A 13,912-nucleotide genomic window follows, 5' to 3' on the forward strand; every position below is an offset into this window, starting at 1 on the left:
TTTAAGTGTATGTGCATTTTCGTATGTATGTGTATATATATATATGGGTGTGTATGTTTTTTGCGTGTGTAAGTGTATGTGTGTATATATGTGTATGTGTTTATATGTATGTGTGCACATGTGTGTGTATATATTTCTATCTATCATACACATATGTGATATATATCTTTGCATTTTATACATATATATATATATATATATATATATATATATATATATATATATATATATATATATATATATATATATATAGAGAGAGAGAGAGAGAGAGAGAGAATATGTGTATACACGCATGCACTAGTATTTTTATGCAAAAAAATAATCGCCTTCATTCTAAAATAAACACGCCCTCTGAAATATACAGTAGCTATCATGCATGATTCATGGTGCACAGATTATTGCTTTCATAAAGCTTGCAAAGAGTGAGTTGCATGCACTTGTTCATTTGTATGTCGTCACGTCTCCCAATTTGTTTTAAAGCATTTGAAGAATGGTGTTGCAATGCTTGCATGTTGTTGTTTAATTTAATATATACCAGTGGTTCTCAATCTTTTTGGGCCCTTGCACCATTTCACCATATGTCAGAATGTCATTCTCCTCACCCATCCTTTCACCATATGTCAGAATGTCATTCCCTCCACCCATCCTTTCACCATATGTCAGAATGTCATTCTCCTCACCCACCCTTTCACCATATGTCAGAATGTCATCACTTTACCCTTTCACCATATGTCAGAATGTCATTCCGTCCACCCTCTCACCATATGTCAGAATGTCATTCTTCACCCCACCCTTTCACCATATGTCACAATATCATCTCCTTTCCAAAACTGTCAGCCTCAAAAGTTGCATTCCAGATAATCTGCAACAAAATACTAACACAAACACGCAAGGTAGCGGAGAGAGAGCCCAGCTTGACATCACAGTAGTGCGGACCGATGCACACTGCGTTTGTGTGGTCCTGGAGGCAGTTTGAGCCTGCCAATTCGTGGTCACAATTCCCCCCCTGGTTGAAAACCACTGCTCATACCGTTTAGTTTTGAGTCTGCAGAAGTTGACATGCATTGTTTGAACTTAGTTTAAGGTATTTGATTTGATAGACTTTAAGTTAAACGTTTTGGTAAAATCTATATAAAAATGAAAAATATTTATTAACAATAATGCTGTTCCTTCTATTCCATGCTTTCCGCGTTTTTCTGTTATTACTAAATGTTATTAATGACGATAATTTCCGTATTATTAGTATTATTGAAAATACTGCAATATTATTATTATATTCCAATTTAGAATTTCACGTTATTATTACTCCTAGCTCTTATAAAGATATTATTATTATTATTATTATTATTATTATTATTATTATTATTATTATTATTATTATTACTACTACTGCTGGCCTTGTAGCTAGAAGGTATTACCGCAATATCCCAACGCCTAGACGATATTCCCGTCCATAGACAGAACTCACTCGTCACCATAGGAATAGTTTGCATACTATTTGGAGAAGTTCCTCCGTTATGGTGGGAATTGTATGGAGGGAGAGGGGGAAAGTCTATACGAGACCTCTCCGTATTTGGGCTCTTGTTATTGTTATTATTATTATTATTATTATTATTATTATTATTATTATTATTATTATTATTATTATTATTATTGAGGGTCTTGTGTGGAATATTATGCTTGGTATTGTTATTATTATTATTAATATTATTATTATTATTATTATTATTATTATTATTATCATCATCATCATCATCGAGACTCTTGTGTGGCATATCATGCCTTTCATTCCTTTTACTGCCCCTCCGTCCTTATTCTCTTTCTCTAATCTGACTTTCCATCCCCATTAACAAATGTTTCATAGTGCAACTGCGAAAGATTTTCCTCCTGTTACACCTTTCAAACCTTCTTACTGTCAATTTCCCTTTCAGCTCCGACTGATATCAGAGGTCCCAGCGCTTGGCCTGTGGCCTAAATTCTATATTCTATTTATTCTATTCTATTCGCTGCAAAATCAACTTCTTCCCGCCCTCTCGCGACTTTGAAAAACTTGGGGGAGAGAGAAAAGGCGATTGGCCTCCGAGTCGGAAGAACTTTGCACTCTCTTCCCGAGTAAGTAGTTGCGAGGGAGCCTAAGTGATCTTTACGCTCGTCGCGAAGGATTCTTCTTCTTCTTCTTCTTCTTCTTCTTCTTCTTCTTCTTCTTCTTCTTCTTCCCTTGCCTTACTACTGATTTTGCAGATACTGCAAATGGGACCCCCTAAATAAAGCATTGACGAAGAATCATTCTGAAACTGCAGTAACTCGTGTATTAGTGGTTCACGAGCCCAATAGATGGCACATCTCAATTTCGAAACTTTTGCAGATACTGCAGTTTTCCCTTGCCTTACCACTGATTTTGCAGATACTGCAAATGGGAGGACCCCTAAATACTCGTGGAAGGCACTGAAGAATCATTCTGAAACTGCAGTAACTTGTGTATTAGTGGTTCACGAGGCCAGCAGGTGGCATGTCTCAATTTCGACAATTTTGCAGACACTGTAGTCTTCCATTTTAGGGCAGAATTGTGGTAATAGTGATTATGTACAAAGTGGCCACTCACATTAATATAATTGTAATCGTATGGAATTCTATCACCGTAATTTCTACCACTTGAATAGTTCTTTAGATGAATATTAGATCATTCTTATACCTAAGTATGATAATAAGGTTCAATATGTGGTCTTTGTTGCAGATTGACAACTGGGGTTCCCGTAGGGGGTTAGTGCCGTCAGTGCAGCTAATGCGGTGCACTGTAGGCATTACTCAAGGTTCTTTACGACGTGTCTTCCTTTGGCTCCTAGCTGCAACCCCTTTCGTTCATTTTACTGTACCTCCTTTCGTATTCTCTTTCTTCCATCTTACTTTCCTCAACCCTCTCCTAACAATTGATTCATAGTGCAACTGCTTTGAGGTTTTCCTCCTGTTACACCTTTCAGACCTCTTACCTCAGTTTCCGTTTCAGCATTGAATGACCTCATAGGTCCTTTGGCCTAACTTCTGTATTCATTTAAATTTTATATCCAATTCGACAGCTGGGGAAAGTTAAGCTCTGTTCAGTTATTTATAATTTCGTGGTGTCTTCTCAAACACCTATCACATTTTGCTTATGTTTATTTTTAAAGTATTACAAAGCATTTAATTTGATATCACTGGTTTGTTTAAATTGATTTTTGTTATTTTTAAAGTATTACAAAGCATTTAATTTGATATCACTGATTTGTTTAAATTGATTTTTGTTATTTTTTAAGTATTACAAAGCATTTAATTTGATATCACTGGTTTGTTTAAATTGATTTTTGTTATTTTTTTAAGTATTACAAAGCATTTAATTTGATATCACTGGAGTGTTTCAATTATTTTTTTATATTTTTATCATTTTCTTTTGTTTTCGTCAATTTTCAGAGCACCGTCACATTCTGCCCATTATGTTGTCACCATTCTTGAGATTTTTCATTGCATTCGATGCTGTCATTGAACAGGTTAGTGTTTTATTTTGTTCGTCTTATTTTCCTTGGTAATCAGTGTACTGTGCTCCCGTGGGTTTAATTTTGAGAGTACTGATACGGGACCGGAGCTGTCCTTAAATGGAAAACTGCAGTGGCTGCAAAAATTGTCGAAATTGAGATACGCCAGCTATTGGGCTCGTGAAACACTAATACACAAGTGACTGCAGTTTCAGAATGATTCTTCTTCAGTGCTAGTTCCTCCACAGTCGAGTATTTAGGGGGTCCGTTATTATTTGCAGTATCTGCAAAATCAGTAGTTAGCCTACTCAAGGAGTACCGGTACCATTTTTAAAATCCAACATGATTTTTAGTTTTCTGTAAAAAAAAAAAACTGTTATGGAGTTGGCCATTTATAGTCTGTCCGTGCGCACTTTCTCTTTCCGCCCTCAGATCTTATAAACTACTGAGGCTAGGGGGCTGCAAATTGGCATGTTGATCATCCACCCTCCAGCCATCAAACATACCAAATTGCATCCCTCTAGCCTCAGTAGTTTTTATTTTATTTAAGGTTAAAGTTAGCCATGATTGTGCGTCTGGAACAGATATAGGTGCCAACAACACAGGCCACCACCAGGCCATGGGTGAAAGTTTCATGGGCCGCGGCAGAGAGTTTCTTACTGCTCCATCCTAGTTTGAAACTGGTATGAAGAGATGTAACCGAGTAGTGGGACCTTTCCCTGAAAAAAGCGGGACGCCATATCTTAAAACCAACCATAGAATTTTCTTGAAAATAATCTCATCATGTTTCCCAAACCCAAATTACTGTCAAAGTTACCAATCAAACTTAACCTAACCCAAACTAACCTAACCTAACCTAGGGGCATTTCAAAAAAACAAACCGGGCCTCGTGCAATACTAACATACTTCTCAGGAATTTTGCAGCCACACCCATTAAAAGAAGGTTCGATAAAACATACGCTCTCCAACCCATTTTATATCTTCCGTTCGTTTGCACTCCAGAGAAACCAAACTTCAGTTTAAGCAGCGATGGTAAAGTCTATAGACCAGCTTTTAGGGAGAAGGTAATGTGGAATAGAAAGTCTTGGTTGGATGTGATGGCTGTGTGTATTTTCTGTGAGAATTGAGGGGTGGAAGGTGAGGAATACTTTCTATACTTTCTAAACGAAACTTTGCTTTGGGACTGACGTTAATATCAGTTCCTTTGTTAGAGAAAGGGCATGTGTGTATATATATAATATATATATATATATATATATATATATATATATATATATATATATATATATATATATATATATATATATAATGTTTGTGTAATGTTTGGGTTATAACAGGTGAAGGAATAGAGAACAAATTTAAACAATTTCTTCCCTCCGTAAATTCAGGTCTTCCATAATTGCTCATTTCATCCGTATTTGAATCCTCAAGCCTCTCTCTCTCTCTCTCTCTCTCTCTCTCTCTCTCTCTCTCTCTCTCTCTCTCTCTCTCTCTCTCTCTCTCATCATCTTGTTCTTATGTTGCTGATTCCGACAGTCGCTTTTCTCCAGGCCTAACGTAAAAATAAATAAATAAATAAAATAAATAAATAAATAAATGATACTTAGCTGCTAAATTTCTTGATGGAGCACATGACTGCCTTTTGAAGACTTATGTCCTCTCGTCTGCGGAAGGCTATTATTATTATTATTATTATTATTATTATTATTATTATTATTATTATTATTATTATTATTATTATTATTATTATTGTTGTTGTTCAGTAGATGAAACCTATCCATATAGAACAAGCCCACCAAAGGGGCCACTGACTTGAAATTCCAGAAGCTTCCTATTATTATTATTATTATTATTATTATTATTATTATTATTATTATTATTATTGTTATTATTATTATTATTATTATTATTATTATTATTATTATTATTATTATTATTATTATTATTATTGTTCAGTAGATGAAACCTATCCATATAGAACAAGCCCACCAAAGGGGCCACTGACTTGAAATTCAAGCTTCCAAAGAATATGATGGTATTCATTAGGAAGAAGTAAGAGGAAGTAAAGGGAAATACAGAAAGAAGAGATCCCATTTATTAAAAAATAAAAAAATAAATTAATAAATCAAAATATATCAAAAAAGAAGAATAACATTAGGATAGTAAAGCATTGCATCTTCGCCTGAACTTCAGAAGTTCCTAAGTCTCCATTAATGAATTTGATATTCCAGTTGTAATAGTGTCCTGGATCGCTGGGGCAACTGTAATGCAAGTGGCCTGCATGAAAGGAATTTAGTCCAGAACCGAGAAATTGCTGTAATTGCTCTTGGCGTTTTTCGGTAATTGCTTTCTGTTTAATCTTTGTAATTAAATTCTGCCTGAATTCTATTGTAACGTAATGAGTGGACAAAATCTATTCTGGAGTTTTTGAAAGTGAACCGAATCTATTTTAGAATTTCTTTACGGAGAGAAATACTTTGCTGTATTTTTTTGAGAGCGAATGGAATTTATGCTCGTATTGCAAGAGCGAATTCTTTCGTAGTGTTTTTGAGGTGGAATATTCGAATATTGAGTCTTACAAAACTACAATTTTCAAAAAATCAGTTGTTCTTGAGCTTTCATATTGAGTCTCATTGGTTTATCACTTTATTTAAGAGATATATTTCCTTCGAATCTATAGTGTTTAAAGGTATTGGGAAACTTAGGTAAAGAATTTGAAAATAGAAAATGTCTTTGTGTATTGTTCTTGAACTTTCGTATAGTCTCATTGTTTTATCATTTTATTTAAGATATATATTTCGATAGAATCTATAAATTAGTACTTAAAGTTATTGGGAAACTTAAGGGATAGAATTTGAAAATAGAAAATAATATATATTTTTATATTGTTGTTGAGCTGTCACATAGAGCCTCATTGTTTTATTATTTTACTTAGGTATATTTCAATAGAATCTAATTCAAAACAAGTATTTAAAGTTACTCGGAAAACCTAAGGGATAGAATTTGAAAATATAGAGTATATTTGCTACGTTATTTCAAAGGCTCTGTTGTCCAAATGTAGCGACCCTGTTTGGAATTACATGAAGTTGAACAGTCTCCCTACAGAGGGAGTCTTGCAATTGCAACTTCAGAAGTTCAAGCGAAGATGCAATGCATTAAGACCCTAATACTATTCTTCTTGCATTTTAATACATTTTATCTATTCATTAATTTATTTTTCTTTTTGTATTTCCCTATACCTACTCTTACTTTCTAATGAACGCCATATTCATTGAAAGCTTGAATTTCAAGTCCTAGGCCCCTTTGGTAGGTTTGTTCAATATGAATAGGGTTCGTCTTCTGAATAATAATAATAATAATAATAATAATAATAATAATTTTTTTGGAAGCTTGAATTTCAAGTCAGTGGCCCCTTTGGTGAGGTTGTTCCGTATGAATGGGTTTTATCTCCTGCATAATAATAATAATAATAATAATAATAATAATAATAATAATAATAATAATAATAATAATAGTGTATGTCGGCATTTACCTTAGAAAAGTTTATCATTGTTGGCCTTCCATCTTTAACTTACTTGCACAAGTGATGTGCTATTTTTAGTTTTCTGTGAAAGAGAACTGTTGTGGCTGGGCCTGGGCTGAACGTTACAATACAGTGGTCTTTCAGATTCCTCGCCCCTTGCGCAAGAGAGGATTAGCTTCAGAGAAAATACTTCTCTCTCTCTCTCTCTCTCTCTTTCAGAATAAAAGAAAAATGCTCTCTCTCTCTCTCTCTCTCTCTCTCTCTCTCTCTCTCTCTCTCTCTCTACCTATAAAAAACATAAGTTTTGTAGTCTCTCTCTCTCTCTCTCTCTCTCTCTCTCTCTCTCTCTCTCTCTCTCTCTCTCTCTCTGTGAATACCTATAAGAACATAAGTTTTGTACTCTCTCTCTCTCTCTCTCTCTCTCTCTCTCTCTCTCTCTCTCTCTCTCTCTCTCTCTCTCTGAATACCTATAAAAAACATAAGTTTTGTAGTCTCTCTCTCTCTCTCTCTCTCTCTCTCTCTCTCTCTCTCTCTCTCTCTCTCTCTCTCTCTCTCTCTCTCTTGTAAATACCTATAAGAACATAAGTTTTGTACTCTCTCTCTCTCTCTCTCTCTCTCTCTCTCTCTCAACTTCCAACTGCCCAAAAAAGAAAGAAAGAAACTCTCTCTCTCTCTCTCTCTCTCTCTCTCTCTCTCTCTCTCTCTCTCTCTCTCTCTCTCTCTCTCTCCTTCCCCAGTCGAACGCACATAAAGTGATAGGAGCATATAAGGTACTTCTGGAATATTATTAGATGCTGCGACATTGCTATCACGTCGATATTGCGTTTGGTGTATTTTTAGCGGAATAAAAAGGTTCTCGTCCTTTGGGGGAAAAATAGGAATTTGAAGGACCGGCAAACGTTCCATTGAGAATTCGTGAATGAATGATTCGCGAGGCGTAGCTGTAGTAATAGTATCATGATGTATTAGTGCATAAGAGATTAAGATGATGGAAAGCCTTTGTAAGAATGATCGACTAATTTTATTTAGTGGGGTAGGGTGAAAGTCTTATAATACTAGGTAATTTCTGTTATATTCTTAAACTCAGAGTATCTGCAAATTGTCGAAATTGAGATATGCCACCTATTGGGCTCGTGAAACACTAATACACAGGTTCTGCAGTTTCAGAATGATTCTTCTTCAGTGCTTTCCACGAGTATTTAGGGGGTCCCATTTGCAGTGTCTGCAAAATCAGTATTAAGGCAAGGGAAAACTGCGGTTTCTGCAAAATTGTCGAAATTGAGATATGCCACCTACTGGGCCCGTGAACCACTAATACACAAGTTACTGCAGTTTCAGAATGATTCTTCAATGCTTTCCACAAGTATTTAGGGGGGTGCCATTTGCAGTATCTGCAAAATCAGCAGTAAGGCCAAGAAAAACTGCAATATTTACCAATTTTCTGTTTTGTATTTTTGCAGATACTGCAATCTTCCATTTTAGGGCAAAGTAGCTCTTTGGTTACTTACGCCTTTTACTGAACCTCCTTTCATATTCCCATTCTTCCATCATACTTTCCCCAACCCTCTCCAAACAATTGATTCATAGTGCAACTGAAAACGGTTTTCCTCCTGTTACACCTTTCAGACCTTCTACCTGTCAATTTCACCCCTGAATGACCTCATCATCATCGGTCCCAGCGCTTGACCTCTGGTCTGAATTCACTTCTATTCTGAGACAATACACTCAGCCTTGCTTTGTGCATCCGGCAGATAAAAAGCTAAGCGAATATGGGAGGAGTTTGGGGAATTGGTAAAATGAGGTCTGGGACTTCACATCTGAGAGGATGGACGGCGCATGTGAACATGAACGTGTGAATGTGTGAAAACATCTGATAAACGAGGAAATACGTAGTTGCTATAGACGTGATAGACGAATGGGGAAATATGAATAAAAAGGAGGAAGATTGGAATGATGTACAAAGAAAAAAATTAGGTTGCAAGGCTTGGGATAATTGCCACAACATTCATTTCATCTTTGTGTAGATTCGATGTAGATGTATATAGTTTATTTTATCCCAGAGGAATTCATGCAAATAGATTTTAATAGATTTTTATTTATTTACGTATTTATTAATTTATTTTATCTTTTTTAATAAGTGGGATCTCTTCTTTCTGTATTTCCCTTTACTTCCTCTTACTTCTTCCTAATGGACACCTTAATATTCTTCGGAAGCTTGAATTTCAAGTCAGTGGCCCCTTTGGTGGGCTTGTTCCATATGAATAAGGTTCTTCATCTTCTGAATAATAATAATAATAATAATAATAATAATAATAATAATAATAATAATAATAATAATATTAATAACAACAACATACAGGCAGTTAAAAAACACATACAGGCAATTGAAAAAACTTACGGACCGTCGAAAAAAACACAGACAATTAAAAAAACCATCCGGACAGTTTAAAAAACACAGGCTGTTGAAAAAAAAAACAGAGGCAATTAAAATAACATACAGGCACTTGAAATACAGGCAGTTAAAAAAAAATCATACAGGCAGCTGGAAAAATTACAAATACCTGAGGATATGAGGAAAAGCCCTAACCTCGTTTGTGAGAGAGGGTCAGTGGCCCACTACCAAATCTTGTTTACCCAATGCAGGTGGAAACATACCTGTGTCATTAAGGCCAGACAGACTAAACTTGATTATGTATATATATATATATATATATATATATATATATATATATATATATATATATATATATATATATATATATATATATACACACACATACATATATATATATGTATATAAATACATATATATACATATATGTATATATATATATATGTATATATATATATATATATATATATATATATATATATATATATATATATATATATATATATAGAGAGAGAGAGAGAGAGAGAGAGAGAGAGAGAGAGAGAGAGAGAGAGAGAGAGAGAGAATGAATGAATCACCCCAATCACTTGTGCCACCTAACATTCAAGGATTCAAAATATCTAGAAAAAAACACTACAAAAAAAAGTTAAAGAAAAACCAATAAACAAAGAGAAAACTAGAGTTTGGAAAAAATAAAAAAAAAAGATTAAAGAAAAAACTATGGAATGGGTATATCTACGACAAGAAAAAAACATTCTTTAAAAAGGTATGTGTTGCTTTTTTCGTTTTTTTTTTTTAGGTCAGAGTGTCGGAAAAAATGTTTGGATAGGACATCCACGATTTTTTTTTTATGGTTGAGTGAATGGGGAAACTTAACCTTCTTTTTCGTTCTTGAGGGAAATTGTGAAAATATATTGCAGAAGGAGGCGTTATATTATTATTATTATTATTATTATTATTATTATTATTATTATTATTATTATTATTATTATTTTAACTTCGTATAATTTCAACACTGTCCAGAGAACAACTGATTAGATTTCTGTGTGGTTTATTTTATTATTATTATTATTATTATTATTATTATTATTATTATTATTAGAAAGAAGAAGATTCTTTGAGGTAAGTTTTGCTAAATAAAATGGCTGCATTATGCGAATTGTTTTATACTGAGTTTTCTCATTATTATTATTATTATTATTATTATTATTATTATTATTATTATTATTATTATTATTATTATTATTATTATTATTCAGAAGATGAAGCCTATTCATATGGAACAAGCCCACCAAAGGGGCCACTGACCTGAAACTCAAGCTTCCAAGGATATTATTATTATTATTATTATTATTATTATTATTATTATTATTATTATTATTATTATCATTATTAGTCAGAAGATGATGAACCCTATTCATATGGAACAAGCCCACCAAAGGGGCCACTGACTTGAAATTCAAGCTTCCAAAGAATACTAAGGTGCTCATTAGGAAGAAGTAAGAGGAAGTAAAGGGAAATACAGAAAGAAGAGATCCCACTTATCAAAAAAAATATAAAAAAAATAAATTAATAAATTAACAAAGATTCCTCCATTGCCATTATTAGTTGTAACAGTTTCGAAAACCAATCAATTCATGATCAGTGTTTTTTTTTTTTTTACCATGTTTATTGTAAAATTTATAACAAAGCGTGCATGCCATAATCCAATTATTTTTACCTTGAGAGAAAATGCTGTTTCTGACATGGTCCATTTGCAGCATGTTGCATTTCTGCTTGCCATAGGTGGAGCCGTCTTCTCCTAGTCAGTTTGCTTGCATGTGCACGCGTTTGTGATTCTTTCCTCCCTCTGCTTGCAGCATTCAGAAAGTAGTAGCTCAGCAAATACTGCTTTTACTAGTAAGTGCCAACATACCTCATCAGCCAAGAAAAGATTTAAAGTTAAGTGATATGGAAAAGTGTTCTGCAAGTAAGTTCAGCACTCTGCATGATGATGTTTCACTTCTGCACGAAAGCACTTGAAGAGGCAAAACTTATTGCGTTGTATAGTCCAAGCGTTGCCAGATAAAGTGTCACAACACTTCTCAGAAGCATAAGCTTAGCCAGAGTTGTTTATCTTCAGAATGCCAGAAGTCTGAAATTAAATTCTTTTGTGTTTGCTTTGTGAAAGCAAGCTTTATTGAGGTGTATAATCCAAGCGTTGCCAGATATGTCACAACACTTCTCAGAAGCACAAGCTTAGCCACAGTTGTTTATCTTCAGAATGCCAGAAGTCTGAAATTAAATTCTCTTGTGTTTGTTTTGTGAAATCATCTCGACTCACCAATGTTGATCAGGAGACTGACTGGTTCCTGGCCTTAGAATCTCAGTGAGTATCTGGCAACGCTGCCGCTGCCAAGGACCTTCAAACAGTGGCTGAACTTGTACCATTACTTCTTCCCTTCAACAGATACGAGGACGACATGGATTCGTCCCCGTCGACAACGCCAACTCGAGTGCCGATCCGGACACTATCTCAACGCAGGATTACGTCCTGCAAGTTTAGCAGAGGGCTAGCAGTCTGGAGACCTCATCAGCGCATCGTAGTGTTAGTTGAAAAGACAGACTCAAAATGGCCGCTCGACATCACCGCAGATATCGAGTTATTATACGCTCCACATCATGTCGACTTTCGTCTTGGTTGATCACGTAGTTCTCTATGAAGCATTCTTTCAACTGAAGCGCTCTGCAGCGCAGTTTATGCAGATATTTTAAGTACACGGTTCTACGAGCCTCTATTGTGTATGCTTATACCAGAGCATAACACTTCATGGCCGAGTACCTCTCTCATTTTAGGTAATGCCCCTTCCTACAGCTGTTGTTTCTCTGCAGTTCTGCTCCAGAATGGAAGACTGCAGCCTCTGCAGAAATACAAAACTGGGGAAAATGGTAGATACTGCAGTTTTCCCTTGCCTTAGGACTGATTTTGTAGACACTGCAAATGGGACCCCTTAAATAAAGCATTGAGGAAGAATCATTCTGAAACTGCAGTCACTTGTGTATTAGTGTTTTTGACGAGCCCGATAGGTGGCATATCTCAATTTCGAAAATTTTGCAGATACTGCAGTTTTCCATTTTAGGGCAGAGTTACCCAAGAGTTGAGGGGTGAATCCATTTGTAAGAACATTCCCATTGGATATCAAGTCCCAAGTAGTGTCAGTTCATACCGAATATATATTGTAACTGAAGAGAAAAAGAATTTTAAAAAGCAAAAACTTTTTATAATGACAAATCCTCACCCACAGTGAAGCGTGCAATTTTGGTTTCATTTTGCATACATTTGGCTGGTTCAGGGGTGATCTGATCAGAAAGGCACCAATATACGTATGCAACATTGGATTCAATAGAATTAATCAAATAACAACAATATTAGTCAATTTTTGCATCAACTCACTTGTAGTTTACAGTGAAACAAACAGTGATTCTCTTGATCACAGGCCATAGAGTGATTAGCGAGTCTCTGAATAATAAAAAAAAAACCAATTTATTGCAAGAGTTATGTTCCAGTGTCTTTCAGAGCCCAAAGTAAATAAACACTTTCTCATTCCAAGCTGTCGTCAGTGTTTTGTGGACACTTGATTACGTCCATTTTCCGAAGTGTTTTGCGATCAATTTAAGTGTCATCAGGTATCAATAGATATAATACAATAAATATTATACAAGTTGGTATTCTTGGTTTTTTAACCTGCTGGACAGTTCTGCCTTATTATTATTATTATTATTATTATTATTATTATTATTATTATTATTATTATTATTATTATTATTATTATTATTCAGTGGATGAAACCTATTCATATGGAACAAGCCCACCAAAGTGTATTTAATTTTTAAAAAATGTGTCCGATGCATTCATCCTGGAAAAGAAGTGGAATAAAGGTAACTATTTGTGTATCTAATTTTCAGTTTCTGTAAAAGAAAACTATTGAGATAGCTATTTTTCTCTCCGTCCGCACTTTTCTCTCCGCCCTCAGATCTTAAAAACTGCTGAGGCTAGAGGGCTGCAAATTGGTATGTTGATCATCCACCCTCCAGTCATCAAATATACCAAATTGCAGCCCTCTAGCCCCAGTATTTGTTTTAGCCATAATCGTGCTTCTGGCAACGATGTAGGAGAGGCCTATCACAGATTTCAATGTCTCTCTCTCTCTCTCTCTCTCTCTCTCTCTCTCTCTCTCTCTCTCTCTCTCTCTCTCTCTCTCTCAGTGCTCTAGTGCTCAACTAAGAGAAAATGTATGACAGCCTATCACAAATTTCAAAGTATCTCTCTCTCTCTCTCTCTCTCTCTCTCTCTCTCTCTCTCTCTCTCTCTCTCTCTCTCTCTCTCATTACTACTGTCGCATCCTTTGTTAGAATGCGCGACCGCTTTAGAAAGTATGCGAAAGCGATTGTAATTCGTTATCTAAAACTTATTGTCTTTCTGTGATATCTTTACTATTTACTTCCCCCTTT

General features: G+C 34.9%; 1 long non-coding RNA gene across 1 annotated transcript in view; it reads left to right on the forward strand.

Moving 5' to 3' along the window:
• The window catches only part of LOC136853152 (uncharacterized), a 14,648-nt gene extending 1,519 nt beyond the window's left edge, over positions 1–13,129 (forward strand). The window contains exon 2 of the long non-coding RNA XR_010857366.1: positions 11,871–13,129. This is a non-coding gene — a long non-coding RNA (uncharacterized lncRNA). The remainder of the gene's footprint in view (positions 1–11,870) is intronic.
• The last annotated feature ends 783 nt before the right edge of the window (positions 13,130–13,912 follow it).

Source organism: Macrobrachium rosenbergii, chromosome 26 (genome assembly GCF_040412425.1).
Source record: "Macrobrachium rosenbergii isolate ZJJX-2024 chromosome 26, ASM4041242v1, whole genome shotgun sequence".
In the NCBI taxonomy this organism is placed as follows: Eukaryota; Metazoa; Arthropoda; class Malacostraca; order Decapoda; family Palaemonidae; genus Macrobrachium; species Macrobrachium rosenbergii.